The 14,476-nt window shown below is 38.9% G+C and overlaps 1 protein-coding gene across 3 annotated transcripts in view; it reads right to left on the bottom strand.

The window, feature by feature from the left end:
- Nucleotides 1-14,476, bottom strand: part of fam53b (family with sequence similarity 53 member B) — a 128,001-nt gene that overhangs the window by 101,612 nt on the left and 11,913 nt on the right. For 2 of the 3 annotated variants that reach the window (XM_060842023.1, XM_060842020.1), the window contains exon 3: nt 742-868. The exons of the other annotated variant lie outside the window; for it this stretch is intronic. The gene's annotated coding sequence lies outside the window, so the exon portion shown is untranslated. The remainder of the gene's footprint in view (nt 1-741; nt 869-14,476) is intronic. 3 annotated transcript variants of the gene reach the window in all.

Raw genomic sequence — 14,476 nt, 5'->3', positions numbered from 1 at the left:
CTGGGTGCATTTTGTGATGAAGGTAGTATACAACTGTAGGTTGTTGTTATGGGATTATACACTGAAGCAGAGGAATGCATTGCCTACTCAAAATATTACTGAACCTCAGTGATGAACTGCTGCTTGATTCAACTTATAGCAAACTTGTTAAGACATTATTCGCCATTTGAGTTTTGATGTATAAAGATTACTCACCATGTACACAATTTTATCAAAAGAAAGCTCATTCAAACTCATGAAATTGAGCATCATGCTTGTTACTTACATCACATGTAGATACCAAATCACTGTTTACACTTTAAGTAAATACACAACTTTTGAACTGAAATTCAACATTAAACAGATGCTAAAAGATTTTGTTGTTCATTTTCAGTTCCAAATGTACAATAAAAAGGATTAGGTTTTCTGACAGGGTGTGTTAACAATGTCAAATGCAAATTGATTCACCAATTAAGAAGGAGTACCTTCCACGTAAACCAACCCATTTTTCAAGAAATCTTGGGACTTCATACTTCACCTACTCATTATTGGATTGGCCAGTTTTGTTTGAAAGTGAAAAGAAACACACGTGGTGCTTTCTAGCCAATCACTAACGAAGTAAACAGAAAGGCCTGAAGTGTTTTTTTAAAAAAACTCCTTCTGCCTTCATAGGAAAGCACCCAGCTTTCCAGAGGTTAAATCAGTATGTTTGTATATTCATGCAGATTTGAAGGAATTCCAGGAAAAACATGCTTCTCGTACCTCTACTGGGATTCTGTGCCTTGCTAGAATAAGATTTCATTTTTCAGTCATTTAGTACTAGGATTCTTCACTGCAAAGCCACACTATTTGGATACGTGATAGACAACGGATGCCAGAACTGAAGAATCTGTACACAAATTGAAGCAAAAAGGAAAGATTTTGACTTGGGAGCAAGATTCTCGAAACATTCTTTCCTTTAGCACATGGTCTTCCTGCTGGAAACCTCTAATGATTTAGCACAATGCTCAGGCAACAGCAGCCATTGGTGATACCCATGCACTGGTAGATGTAACTATGGCAGATCAAACAGACAAATTATAAAACACTCAATAGGATGAAAATCTCTTGGAGTGGGTGAGAGGAGAACTCTGTGAAAGGCAGTCAGCATCACTGAGAGGAACGAGGCAGGTACGGTGATGTAGATAGACCCAGCAGCAGATCTGTGCGGGATGTGGGAGAGTGGCAGAGAGCTTAAAAGGAGCAGTAAATACAGAGATGCCCTGAACTGGACTAGACCGGTGGTCCATCTGTGTGGGACTCAGAGGCAGTGTGAATGGAGAGGTCCCAGAAACAAACTGGCAATGGAAATGCTTCAACAAAATTAAAGAGACAGGACAGCAGGGAGGTAATTGGTGGCCTTGGCTCTTGTGACTAGATATTGATTTAAGTTAAGGCTATAAGTACAGCTTAAAACTTTTACAGAGATAATTAATATTTTAGAACTTTAAGAACACAAATAAGATTTTTCTCAACTATACTCAAGTAGACAGAAATGGGTACGCAGATGCTGGAGATTACAGTCAAGGTTAGAGTGGTGCTGGAAAAGCACAGCAGGTCAGGCAGCATCCGATGAACAGGAAAAATTGCCATTTTGGGTAAAAACCCTTCATCAGGAATCTGATCTAAACTCTGGTTTCCAGCATCTGCAGTCCTCATTTTTGCCTCTATATCTGAGGAGGCCAAGCTTAAGATTTGCATATCCTGTACTCTGTAGAAACTCTTAGATGCTCCTGATGGTCTAAATGATCACATGTACAGGAGGTGTCTTCAGATGTAGCAACTCAAGTTCACGATTTTGGAACCTGAGCAACAGCTCATGGCATTGCTGTACATTCACGAGGCCGAGAGGTTTGTGCATAACATGCTTGAGGATGTGGCCAGCTCGCACTTAGGGTAGTAATCACCAACAATCTGCTTTTCTGCCTCAGGAATGCTGTGTGGGAAAAGCTGATGTACAATTAGAAATAAAAGCATGAGAAAGTGATGCTGGAAAGCAGAGGAAACATAAGTTAGATAAGAAAGTAGGGAGTTCAGCAAACGGAATGAAGATCAAGACAGGCATGCTAAAGGCACAGAAAGTTATAATAGCATACTGCTATGTGGCTATGACAGAGACTCAGTTGAAAGATGGGCTTAACTTTCCTGGTGCAATGAGACAGTGTGTGGGACAAAAGTGGGTGTTTGCAATATTGATCAAGGAATTAATTGCAGCAGTAAGGAAGGATTATATTTTTGACAAAGGGTCAGTTAGACTCGAAACATCAACTCTTCTCTCCTTACAGATGCTGCCTTACTTGCTGAGATTTTCCAGCATTTTCTCTTTTTAGGTTTCAGATTCCAGCATCCGCAGTAATTTGCTTTTATTAAGGATCATATCTTGGTAGGATCATCACTTTAGGATATACAGATAGAAGTAAAATGCACAAAGGACCAAAAGCACTGTCGCATGTGTACTATAGGCTACTCTTCAGAGGGTCGGTGTGGACCCAGTGGATCGAATGGCTTGCTTTCATGCTGTAGAGATTCTAATACTCACTGGGATAGTTTTAGTATGAAAGGTATGGAAAGAGTATAAGTTTGATCCAGGACAAAAGCATTTTTTTAAGCTAGTAAGTAGAAAGCCCAACAAGGGAAGGGGCAAATTTGGGCCTTGTATTTGGAAATGAACCTGAGCAGGTGGAAAGTGCACTAATAGGGGAGCTTTTGGGAGAGTGACCATAACTCAGTTAGATTTAGGAATAAGGTAATCGTGTGCTGGAAATAAAAGTTCCAAACTGGGGAGAGGCTAATTTTTCTGAAGATGAGACACAATTTGGCCTCTTTGGACCAGGAGCACAGACAAAACTGTGGCAGAGTGGAAGACATTTGAGGAAGAAACAGTGAGAGTACAAGGCATTATATTTCCATAAAGATAATGATAAAAGACAAAGACTAGATAACCTGGATGCCAAGGGACGTAAAGGTTAGGAGAAAAAAAAACTGAAGCATATGGCAAATACTGAGGGCTCAATACAGCAGAGTCTATAGGAGGTTAAAATGTGTAGAGTGAGAGGGATGAATAAAAAAGAAAATTAGGAAAGCTAAGAGACTGCAGTAGTAAGTCGAATAAAGGAAAATTAATGAGGCTTTTTAAACACAAAAAAAGGGGAGAACAGGGCCCACTTGGCAGCACAGTCGCTCAGTGGTTATCGCTATTGCCTGATAGGACCAGGGACCTGGGTTCGATTCCAGCCTTGGGTGACCATCTATGTGGAGTTTGCACAAACTCTGCATCTGTGTGGGTTTCCACTCAGTCCAAAATGTGCAGGTTAGGTGGATTGGCCATGCTAGTTGGCCCATAGTGTCCAGAGATCTGCAAGCTAAGTGCTGGTGGGTTAGCTATGGTAAATGTGGGGTTACAGGAATAAGGTGGGATGCTGTTCGAAAGGTTGGTGCGGTTTTATGGGCTGAATGGCCTGTACCTGCACTGTCAGGATCCCATGATTCTAAAGGCAACCAGTGTTTGGACCCAGAAGAAGTGGGCACGGCCCTCAATTAACACTATGTATCAGTCTTCACAATGGAAAAGGATGGCACTAGTACAGATGTATGCAGAGGACAGTGAAACGTTAACTAACAGTGGAACTAACAGGGGTATGCCCAAAGCTTGAATGAAATCTATTCTAGGTTGTTGAGGGAAGCAAAGGAGCAGATATCAGGGGACCTGGCAGTAATTTTAAAATCCTCTCTGCTCATAGGTGACGGGTCAGTGGACTGGAGGACCTCTGAAACTGTCTCATTGTTAAAAGGAGAGGCACCAAGAAAATACAGGCCAGTCAATCTAACCTCCATGGTGGGAAAGTTATGAGAAAGAATCCCGAGAGACAGAACATTTTTGCACCTGAAGAGGCACAGATTATTCATGGAGAGTCAGCAGGAATTTGTTAAGGGAATGTCTCGTTTGAAAGATTTGATTGAATTATTTGAGGTGGTAACCAGTAATGTTGATGAGGATAATGCATTTGATGTGGTCTACATGAATTTTAGCAAGGATTTTTAATAATTGCCCTCATGGCAGACTAGTCAAGAAATAAGACTCCATTTGATCCAAGACAAAATGGCATGCTGGATCCAAATTTGACTGACAGGCAAGAAGCAGAGTGTGATGGTAGAGAAATGTTTCTGTCACTGGAATTCTGTTTCCAGTGGGGTTTCACATAGCTCAGTCCTGAGGCCTTTGCTACAGCAAAAATGCATGGCTTTGGACTTCATTGTAAGGAATAGGATCAAGTAGTTCACAGATGGCATGAACACTGTTGGGTTCTTAAGCAGGTGAGGATAGCCATAAACTGGTGGAAGTTATGAATGGACTCAGGTGGGCACAGCAGTGACAAATGGAATTCAACTCTGAAAACTGTGAGGTTTTGCATATTTCGAGGGAGTTGTGATGGGTGAGGGGAGACCTGTTACAGATTTTTTTTATATAATATTATATAAAATTGAGGTGTTTTGGCCAGCCGGATAGGAAGACACTTTTTCTGTTAGTAGAGAGGTCATAACCAGGGGCACAAATTTAAAGTAAGAGGTGGAAGGCAAAGAGAAGAGTTGAGGAGAAATTTCTTCTCCTAGCAGATGCTGGGAGTCTGGACCACACTACCTGAAATGTTGGTTAAACATAGAAAATAGGAGCAAGTGTCAGCTATTCAGCCCTTCGTGCCTGATCTACCATCCAGTTTGACCATGGCTGATCATCCAGCTCAGTACCTTATTCCCACTTTCTCCCCATACACTTTGATACCTTTAGCCCAAAAGAACTATAACTAATTTCCTTCTTGAAAACATTCAATGTTTTGGCCTCAATGGTTTACTGTGGCAGATAGTTCCACAGGCTCCTCATTCTCTAGGCGAAGAAATTTCTCCTCATCTCAGTCCTAAATGACCTACCCATATCCACAGAATGTGACCGCTGGTTCTGAAATAGGATTAGTGTAATCAGATCATTGACGACCAGCACAAAAACATTGGCCAAATGGCCTCCTTTTGTGCTATAAACATTTTTGAGTCTTAGTGCAGAAAAAGACGCTGGAGGAATGACAGCCAAATGAATAAAGTATTCTCTGGCTAGTGCAGAACCGAAGAACCTAATATAAAATATTAAGTGGAGAGCAACAGGTATAGAGAGATGACCAGGGGCTTATTTCCACTGGGACAATCACATTACTAAGCACACAATTTTGCATTAGTAATGGGGTGAACGTCACATATCTACAGGACATCATTCAGTTTTTGCTTGTATGGAGGCATTACATACCATCTCATAATAAACTTAAGTCCAATTGTACTAGATTCACTGAAGTTAGCCATTCTGGGTTAGTGATCCTAGGTGATGGTGATGATATAGTTGAACCATGATCTTCTTGAATGGTGGAACAGACGCTGAGGGTGAAATAGGCTATGCCTGTTCCTATGTTGTGTTTCTACGATCCAATCTCTAATAGGAATCTCTCTCTTTTTCCAACAAGAAATACAAATGGACCTTGGGAAACTCTTATTGAGCTATATACATAACTTTTCCCCTTTATGCCTTCCTAGGTGTGGTTCATTAGGTTTTGGAACTAACTACTCCAGAGTCTCCCTAACACAAAGGGAGTTGGATGCCTATCTTGGTTAAATACCAATTCAGGGCATAAGAGCTAATGAAATGTTTACATTAAGACATTTTTGTTCTTAACTATTCACCCCACAGGAACTGGTGCTACACTGGTGTCTGTAATGCATTAGATTACTTATTACAATACCAATCACAAATTTTGTCCTTAATATGTGCCATATCGAGAGAATGTAATCAAGGTAATCAGTGACTGAAAATTAGTTGTTAAACCAATCATTCAGGTTTGGAGTTCAGAATTTACTCAAATCAGTCAAGCAGAATCACAAGACTGGTGAGGCACAGAAGGTAGCCTTAACAGATTATATTATCTTGTGCCAATCGCCTGCATTTTCAACGTATTCCTACACACTATAATCATCAGAGGTTGGTTAGCTCAGTTGGCTGGATGGTTGGTTTGTAATGCAGAATGATGCCACCACTGTGGGTTCAATTCCTGCACCAAGTAAGAGTACCATGAAAACTCAAACCTCTCCCCTTATCTGTTGCATGGTGACCCTCAGGTTAAACCAGTCATCTCCCCATCCAACAGCAAAGCAGCCCGATAGTCTAGGAAGATTATTATAACTTTTCCTTTATCTTTTATACTAGATTTCAGCGCAGGAGATGGCCACTCAGCCTGCTTTGTCTATGCCAGTGCTAAATCCAGTTGAATTTTTTTTGGCTGTTTTATACCCATATCTTTTAATATTTCTGCCCTCCTCAAAGAATTTTTCTAATTCTTTATTGAATTCTTCAATTCGTATGGCCTGGTCACTAGCCACTCTTAACATATAAAGATTTTTCTTCCTTGTTGTGCTTTTAATGCTGATGCAAAAGATTTCAATTTTCATTTCTCCACCTCACTGATGGGCTGGTGTGAGCTAAGACTTAAACAACCACGTTGAGGTAATTTCTCTCACCTTTAAAAGAAAATAACTTGACAGAGGAGTTTCTTGCAAAACCCATGCAAGTGGCCAATTACCATTCCAAAGTGGGACCTGGTCATATCATTGGTGCTGTGAATCATATTTAACAAAACCAAGGTTTGGGTGCAAGTAGAGGAGGGAGGCCAGAGCTACAAGCATCCTGACAATTGGTCTGAGAAGACAATCTCATGGAAAGTGATCTTGTCAGTACACAGAGCCAGAAGAAGGAGAAAATGTTCAACTAAGGTGTCTCAAAAAAGCTTTGACCTTCCCTAAGTACCCCAACTGATTGCGGACATCCCCTTCTTTCTAACAGCTAATGCCCCACCCATCCCAAAAGAGCTGTGCTTCACCCTTCTCAAGTTCCAACCTCTCCCATTCAACTGCCAAAAGCTATCCTGAAGGGTTCCCAGCTAGAGCCTCCCTATTTTAGTCGACAGTAATGTCTATGAGGCAGACTTTATATTTGAACAGCTTTTGGTGGTGAAGCTACAATATGTTAACAAGTTCTAAGATTTCTAGCTTCTTAGCTTTGGTGGGTTAATTGCAATCTTCGACCGAGCCTGCATATTCTTCACTGCTTGGTAGTAAAATGTCTTATTCCCAAGTTATTTAGAAATCATTTTCAGCTTTTGACATTCTCAATTTTTTGACCACTGGCATTATACATAACAATATTTATACATCCTACATTGTATGTATATATTGTGTATTATATCACCCTTCATGAATACAAACTTAGTTTTTCAAACTTTTGTAACACCTCATCCCTAGTATTATCCCAGTAAACCGGTCTTCTAGTTTTGCTAGACCTTTAACATGCCACGTGCAAAGGAGTATCTAAAGCTTCATGGAGCACTCCAACTTATGCAAGCTCATTATACCCCTATATAAAACTCAGACCTTAATTTGGCTTTTTTATAGTTGCTGCTGCAGTTCTATATTGTAAGGTCAATGTATTTGGACTCTCTCGATCACTCATTCTTTCCCTCCACAATACTGAAAATGTTACTGTTTAGATTGATGTTCCATTCTCATTGTTGCTGTTCTAAATGTTGAGTGCTTCCACTCCCAACAATCTATGTCCTCTAACAGTCATCCTCAATCTTCCACTATCCTTTCTCACCTCCCCCCACCCCGCCGACGTAGCTTGCACATTCTGATATTCCATTTCCAAGTTATACATAAACATAACTCAAATTGTGCAAAATGAAAGAAGGCCATTAACTGGATCTTGTCAATTAAAGAATTATAATTTACCTCTACTGGCGTGCATTCTACCTTGCATCTATTCATGCTTTTACTATACTTTCAACAAGTTTCAAGCCTCTCTCATACAATTTAAAAGTAGCCTTTGCAAACAAATACAAATTAAATCTTTCCAGAGATGTCTTTTGGCTTCTAAAATTCAAACGAATGAGTTTTATAAGAATTGATTTAAGCTCAATTTCAAAAGTTATTTTCTCTACTACCAAGTCATTATTGTCATTGTTTCTTTGGTAAATGAAATTGCCTAGGAACACACAAAGGCAGTACTTAATTGGGTTCTAAATTCCACAGCATCCAGGGTTTAAAATCCTATTTCCTTGTTATCATAGGCTAATGAAATATGTTCACGAGTATCAGTCTGAATTGACAAGTGTAGGAAATCTATTCATCATTGCATCTAAAATGTCTAAGACACAAGCATGGGGTTGTTTGACCTCAGTGATGCAGCTTGAAGTAAAGCTAAGATTCAATAAATAAGAGTCTCCTTTACCTGAAAAAGAACTATGCAAGATCAGTTTAAGCATTTGCAACTAAAATTCCCTGGAGGCACACATTATCAACAGCACAAAGCTGATCATCACAAATCAACAAAGTCCATAAAATGTCTGGTGTGGTGCATGGAAAACATTGCTGCAAAGTGTGCTGCTCTTCAGAGGTGGAGCCTTAGTTCCAATGTGCAAGTAGAAAACAGTCACAGAGACCTGGCCTGGTAGTGCTTAATTTGGGCACTGGCTGAATTCCCAGTACAATGATCATCTGGATGATGGTTAAAAATTAAAAGTTTTTTGGAGCACAGCTCTAGACTGTCCAATAAGCTCAGCTGGAGGAGGCCACAATGGGAGAAGGAAATAACCGCTGCTAAAAAATTGTAAAAGTGATATACGCGACTACAACTTGCTTTTGATTAAGGATGCAGAGTATTTTGCTGACTTGGCTTTCAAAGAAAAGTTGGAATCCAGTCAAAACTTTACTCTAAATCTTTAAATTAATTTTTTATGGATTGTATCAGTATATTTTTGTTTCTGCTAATTAATATATTGCTCTTTAAACCTGCTCATACAGCAATATCAATGTCTAGCTTCTGAGGTAACCCAGAGATTAAATGGTACTACACTGTCAAGTTATATTTGGGGTCTAGTTTCATGCTGTAGTCATCCCATACTTTAGATATTGTGACCTCAGAATATTTCCACTGTTTGCATGTTAAGAACAGCAGCATTTGCAGTTCTGGGTTCTCATAATCATCCTAGTCTGCTTTCACTTATTTCCTCCTTCAAGGCACAAGATCATAATGTTTAATGTCATGGTGATCAAATAGTATTTTCAACATTACAAAAAAAGTTTATCTTTTCTTCAGACACTTTTTGGAAGATGTAAGGGTATATACAGTTTGTGGGGTCTTGAGTTGAAATAAAATTTCATCAATTTCCATTTACAAAAACCCCCATATGAAGTAAATACTCAATGTGTACGAGGTCAGGAAGTTTAAAATTTACTTTTTTTTCTAAAATGAAGATGTTGGTTGAAGCAGTATCAGTTTTTGCATTTACTTTATCAGGTTTTCCATTATCAAGATTGATATCAGGAAGGAAATTAGCTAAGTGCATAGATAAAAGCAAATAATTGTTATTAGCTTCAGGGAGTGGGGGATGGTGTTGGCATTAATTGACTACATAATTACACCCCGCAAAGTTGGTGGTCACACTTCTCATTGGACTCTTCCAATTTTTGTGATGATAATGTTACTACGATAGTAACAGGTTTTTAAAAAAAAAATCAGAATTTTGACCTGCTGATCATAGACTGGCAGTTTATGCCCCAAGTCAAAGCAAATGTGAATTGGAGGAGACAGTGGAGGTGATGTTCCAACCTGTCTTTTTATCTATATGTCAAGTGATAATATGTGAGAGTACTACTACATACTGCAAAAGAAGGTTAAACTGATTAACACAAGAATAAATTGGGCCACATTTTGAAAAAAAAAGGTTGCCCTGACGATTTATGTGAAAACCCAGACTGAGTGTGAATTAACAGGCTGTTAGTGAATAAATGTCACTTAATAATATTGATGGCACTGCCAATAACACATTACATTAACTCACTGAAGAATGTCAGCCGAAGGGATGGCAATTAGTTGGTTTGTATTGTACAAGATATTGGTTTTGAAAGAGCTGATGTTGGAGATTGCATTAAGATCCACCCCACCTGATAACATATAATGGTGGGATGTGGGACATTACCTCAGGGCCTCAAAAGGGGACAAGCGTGTCATATATGTCTCCCAGTCTTAGTAACAATATCCAACTATTATAACTTTTCCTAACTGTAGTCATGCAACAAACTACATCTTGTCCAGAGAAAAGCCTCTTCTTATTACTAGTGATTGTTCCTTGTCACTGTAAACAAAATAGGCCTTTGAACCCAGTCAAGGAAAGAGGAATGGTAGCAGCATCCTTTTGGCAACAAACACTACAATTTATAGTCTCATTCCCTCTCTAGTGAATATTTGAAAGATCAAATTCAGGTGTGATTTATACAATAAATACCAGGACCCTTAGGAGCATTGGCATACAGAGGGATCTGGGTGTACAGGTTCACAGAACCCTGAAAAACTGTCCACACAGGTGAAAAAGGTGGTCAAGGCAGCATACAGCACGCTTGCCTTTGTCAGCCAAGCCATCGAATATAAAGTTGAAAAATCACAGAACACCACGTTACAGTCCAACAGGTTTATTTGGAGTGCTGCTCCCTCATCAGGTGATCATCAGTGCTCAGAAAGCTTGTACTTCCAAATAAACCTGTGGGACTGTAACCTGTTGTTGTGTGATTTTTAACTTTGTATACACCAGTCCAACACCGGCTCCTCCAAATCATTGAATATAAAAGTTAGCAAGCTATGTTACAGCCGTACAAAACTTCAGTTTTGGCCACATTTAGAATATTGTATGCCGTTCTGGTTGCCACCAGGATGTGATACTTTGGAGAGGGCGCATAGAAGGTTAACCAGGATGATAGGCAGAAGTGGGTATTGGAGATGCTGGAGATTAATGTCAAGATTAGAGTGGCTCTGGAAAAGCGCAGCAGGTCAGACAGCATCCGAGGGGCAGGAAAAAAAACCTACGGTTCGGGCAAAAACCCTTCATCAGGAATGGCTTCCTGGTGAAGGGCTTTTGCCTGAAGCGTCGATTTTCCTGCTCCTCGGATGCTGCCTGACCTGCTTTACCAGAATGTTGCCTGGTGTGAAGGGTGTTAGTTATGAGTACAGGTTGGATAAATGCAGACTGTTTTCACTGGAAACAAAGACGTTGATAGCGGTCTACAAAATTATAAGAGGTGAAGATAAGGTGGATAGTCAAAGGCTTTTCCCAGGGTGGAAAGGTCAACTACAAGAGAGTCAAGGTTCAAGGTGAGAGGGGGAAAATTGGCAGACGCATGAATGTGAGGCAAACAGAAGGATCGAAACCATGCATGGGCAATAAATAGTAGGTCTAAATAAGGACTAGGATTCAGTGCAGATTTGGTAGACCAAAGGACCTGTTCCTGTACTGTTTTGAATTATACAATATCACTGTGCCACTATCTTTCAAGGATCTACCCTACTGATGGGAAAGGTTATATCAATCAAATGTAAACAACATTTAACATTTAACCAAAAATCTTTGTTTAAGTTAACAATATTGAAATCTCCTGACCCCACCTGAACAAGGCCAAACATCCTTTAAAAGAAGTGAACTTTTCTTAAAAGGGAATTGATGGTGCATTTTTTTTATTAAACAGACTGTTAAGATTCCTATTTCCCCCAAAAATGTATGTCAGAAAAAGAAGTATAGGATACTGAAAGAAGAAAATCAATTATCCTTAGCCAAATGTCTCGTGTGCACCAACAATGTCTTGAGGTCAGACTTTGAACTAGATTCCAAAGACATGTGCATGAATATACATTGGTAACAAATCCTTCAAATTTTGCTTTGTATTGCAGATTTGAAAACACCTTTTTAGATGATCCCCACAGTGTTCTACTTTTGAATTGTCTTTTCCCAATGTTCTATTGAAAAAGAGTCCCTTCTCACAGCCCTTTCTCTGCTTATAGGTCAGAAGGAGAGGAGTACAGAATGAAACAAGGAAGAAATGGGAGAAGAAATCAAAACTATAGACAACATAAGACAAACTTTCAGAGCAATAGAATGAGGTGTGTGGAAAGGAGGGAGACAGATCTTGAAACAGCAAGAGCAATGAAGGAACAAGAGGAGTTAATGGCACAGAATCAATGTAAGACAGGTAAACAAATTACAGAAAGAAACACTATTATTTACGTTTGTCCAAGGTCAATGGTCAGTGCATTGGGGTTTGTTTTAAAACCTATTCATTCTGGCACATTGCCACAATGGTGATGCAGTAAGAATTACTGAATTTTGTATTTTATCATCTAATTTTAAAATCTGGGACCTTAATTGACTGAAATGTTTTTTTTTAAAAAAGGAATAAACATTGCTGTGACTATTTTAAGTCAATCAGCTGACCACACAGGTTGGCCAAGCTTTGTGAAGCCAATGTGAAATAGTCAATGCAGCCTTCATTGTAGTTAGCATTGTCAGCAAAAGTCACTGAAACCATCAAGTCAGGCATGAAGAAACCCTTACCCCCTATTTTTGGTTTACACATGCAAGATAAGTCTCAAAACTCAAGGTGAAAGACATCACTATTATCAAACTTGGAAACAGTGAACTTAGACATTGAAATACACAAACCAGCTGCTTTTCAGGGACTACTTCTGTCAGAGCAGGGAAGATGGATTTGTGACTGCAGAATTTCAGACGCAAAGACAAAGCACCCAGTCAAAACATAAAGTGAACAGAAGCATATGAACACAGAACTTAAGCAGATCTGCAATCTTGCTACTGCTAACCGTCCAAATAATCAATTAAACATCTCTGATCTCGTGTTCAAATCTAATAACTCAAGGCCACCCAAAGGACTTAGGAATAGGTGGAAGGGATATAGTTCTAATTCTTCCCATGTTAGGAGGTAATAAAATTACTTTTTCACTCTAGAACACTTCACAGTTGCCTCTGTAATAATACAGTAGACATTAGGTGATTACATTTTTATTAACAAGAGGTATAGATGTGTGCTAAAAAGAACATTAATCTTTGTTGAAGCTAATGAAAGAGGGGACCTAATTCACTTTGCCTCAACTGATTGCAACAACAATCATTGAAATCCTAAAATATTTACAGTAAGTTTTTTTTAAAATTATGTGAAGATGAAATAAAAATTTCAGCATTAATCTCTAGAGTTATCCTAAAGGAACAGATTGAGAGATCTCTATCAATAAATTAGGTCTCTTTGCTTATGAATATCAAAGTTATTGTTCTCCAGTTATCATGCAATATTTCATTTATATTCCATATTTTGCATTCTAGATTTTCCTTCCCGCAGCTATTAGAAAGTTGGTTTTCTGGAACACTGTAATGATATTTAGCTGTCAAAATGGATCAGTATTCAACCTTGCCTGACCAGGTATTCCCAGTAAAGGTTCAGTCTAAATGGGCACATTTAACGTAACGTTATTTAGTAAAACTGAATTATTCAGAGAAGTTTCTGTAAATTATCGGTTGCTTCGTAATCCCAGCTTCCCAAATTGTCAAGATGAGCTAACAGGTCACAACTGTCAGTATTTTTCACTTCTGCCACTTTTGGAGTTTTCAAATGTGACTTTTAAAGGTGATTGAAGTGTTGTAGACACAAAACTACACATGTACAGAAAATATAACCTGTGGAATTACTTGTCAGTACCAATGGGATTTGTTATTTTATACCCACAAGGATATGAAGAAGAATTTATGACAAAGCTAAACTTAAAAAGGAGTGTGACACATTTACAAAAATTTCTCACTATTATAGTCAGATAAACATGTGTTTCATCAACACAAGCATGAACATATCTTCATAAACATTTCTAGTGGATCATAATTATATGCATTATTTTGAGCTTTGTTTTTCTCCTTGACCCTTCTTCTGAAGATGCTGATTCAAGTGGGGTAAGTCAGTAAGCATAGGATGAAAGGAGCCATGCCTTTGTTCTAAGGATAGCTACTGAGCATTTGCAAAAAGGAGCTATATCAAAGTGATGTCAGATCACATGGAATTGGAGCTCCAATTCTGTAAGCTCCAGATAAAACATTCTCTCTTCCCATCTTTTGTATCTAATGCTATTCAATGAAGACAGCTGCTAACTATACAATTGAGCATGGACTTCATCTTTCTGGAACCAGAGGCAGATGTTAAGGATCTAAAGTGAAGCCCAGCAATGGTACATTGCAAAGGAATAAAATCAGGTTAACCCAGCAATCTAATCTCAGAAGTGGAGGAAATACCCAAAGTGAAGCTCAGCAGTGATAGGGGCTGAATAACAATGGATTTCAACATGTACCTAAACATCAAACCATGGAATGGCAAAACTGCATAGAACCTGAAACAAAAAGTGTGTGAGAAGCCCCACAGCAGAGAATTTGGTAAGTAACAAGAAGAAATCAATTGTGTGAGTAAAGTATTACAGAAATCAAATGTGCATACAGAGATGGGGAAGAGATTAATACTCAGAAAATACACTGCCAGCAAGCATGCAACA

Source organism: Hemiscyllium ocellatum, chromosome 22 (assembly GCF_020745735.1).
Source record: "Hemiscyllium ocellatum isolate sHemOce1 chromosome 22, sHemOce1.pat.X.cur, whole genome shotgun sequence".
In the NCBI taxonomy this organism is placed as follows: Eukaryota; Metazoa; Chordata; class Chondrichthyes; order Orectolobiformes; family Hemiscylliidae; genus Hemiscyllium; species Hemiscyllium ocellatum.
This window is presented reverse-complemented; position numbering and strand designations above follow the sequence as displayed.